General features: G+C 33.1%; 1 non-coding gene across 1 annotated transcript; it reads right to left on the bottom strand.

The window, feature by feature from the left end:
* Positions 1–1772: 1772 nt before the first annotated feature.
* Positions 1773–1876, bottom strand: LOC124889113. The gene has a single exon (XR_007047729.1). It is a non-coding gene; the product is annotated as a small nucleolar RNA R71 (small nucleolar RNA).
* Positions 1877–2119: the final 243 nt, after the last annotated feature.

Raw genomic sequence — 2119 nt, forward strand, 5'->3', positions numbered from 1 at the left:
TGCATATGAATTCTGAGGTAATTATTAACATATAAACTAATACTGCTCAACATGATCATGGTATTATGAATATGATATTAAAAAGCATGGTCTGACTAACTCATTACTTGAAAATAAAAATCACGTAAAAATACATAGGTATCGTGTGTTCATAACCCACTAGCACTGAATGATTATTAAAACATTACATTTAAACTCAAACTATAGTATTAATTAGTAATATTGATGCATTTGTGTTCTAATCCTAATTTTTAGATGGTTTAAGGTCTATTTGAATCAATTCAAGAGTGAAAATAACAAAGGCAAGGCTAGACAAGTTAACTAGTCAAATCAAACTTGAGTTGTACTTATTCTTAGGTGATTTTGATGATATTAAACCATTATATTCTCAAGTGGTTGTTATGATCATGTGAAAAAGCTTAAATGAGGTAAATTTGATGATATTTGAAGATACAAATGGTTTATATGTTTATCAGGTCATGTGATTGTTCTTGTATTCTAATTTTACCATTCAAAAGAATTGCAAACTTTAGGATTAGTTGTAATCTCAAAATAAATTGACCATAGGAGTAGAGTGATGGAATGAACAACATAGAGAGTGTGGATTATGTCTTTAATTAATTAGTGTTAATTGTTAAAGGATGATTTGCGATTAGGATAGGGATATACCTAAATGCCTTACTTAGTTAATAAAATAGAAAGATAGCTTAACATATTCAAACTGAAGACTCACATCTATACTCAACGATGTAGTTGTGAGATTAATTTGGGTGGAAGACTTAGAGAATGACCATTCCCAAGTTATAATACTAACTCCGTATATAAACAATCACAATAAACACAAACATCAGCTATAGATGTAAATGCCTCAACCTTAGAATTCTCCATCTATTGTTTATAATCCAAGTTTCATATCATTGTTATTTTTATTAACTATGGTATAAAATCAAAACTCATAACTCTTGTTGGTTAAAAATTGCATTTGTTTAAACTTCAGTAGTAAAGATTGAATTGTATAGTTTGCTAATCACCAAGTCCCTGTGGGATCGATATTCACCTCGTAAGAGACACTTTACTACTTGGTTGACCACGTACACATGTGTGTGTGCTTGGGCGCAACATGTTTGTGGCTCTGTTGCTGGGGACTTAAAAACTTAGCAACCTTCTAATTTTTAGTTTTACTATTTTATATGATAAGTGCTCACATCTTGGCCTTAGCTACTGGAATTTTGGACACATGGTTGAATATTAAGTAAGCTGGCAAGGGAAAGGGATTTGGTTGAATGATGCCCTAAACCTGAGCGACTCTTGCCCAGTTGAGGTGAGAAAAAGCACTTCTCTATCCAATGCTAAAATTTCAGTAGTATAAGACTATTCCTGCTACTATGGGTGTTTAACAACCAGCCTGTGGGATACTACGTGAATTGGAAATCTCACTCATAATTAATATCACCTCCAGTATTCTTAAACTGGTCGTAGAAGGTTGCTTTGAGCTTAAGAAGAATATGGTACAATTACTGCACAATAGTAGGTAGTTTACAAGCTTGTCATATGAGGATCCATAAGTCCACTTATAGAATTTCTTGGAGATTAGTGACACATTCATTCTTGCTGGAGTCTCTATAGACTGCGTAATGCTCACTCTTTTCCTATTCTTATTATTGGGGAAAGTAAAGAAATAGTTGAAGGCAGACCCATTAAACTCGATCACAACTTGGGATGATTTGGAAAAGAAGTTCCTCATTTGATTCTTTCTTTCTAGCAAAACTGCAAGGTTGAGAAGTGAGATCTTAAGTCAAGCAAAACCCAGATGAAAATTTCTATCATGCATGAGAGAGATTAAGACTTTTCTCTAATATTGCCTACATCCCCAATTGACAAATAAGGTATTAGCTTACACTTTTGTTAAAGGACTTAATCATAACACAATAAATTCTGCTAGACTCAGTTGTAGGTGGTTAGGCTTTGGAGAAAACCTATGATGAGTTGTATACTCTCCTTAACTGAATTAAAAAGGTAATCCAAAATGGCAGAGTAAAGTGTGGTGAAAAAAAGATTGTAGGTATAATCAAGGTGGATGGTATCAGAACATTGACTGCATAACTGGCCTCTTTTCAAA

This window comes from Capsicum annuum, chromosome 11, assembly GCF_002878395.1.
Source record: "Capsicum annuum cultivar UCD-10X-F1 chromosome 11, UCD10Xv1.1, whole genome shotgun sequence".
Lineage (NCBI taxonomy): Eukaryota > Viridiplantae > Streptophyta > Magnoliopsida > Solanales > Solanaceae > Capsicum > Capsicum annuum.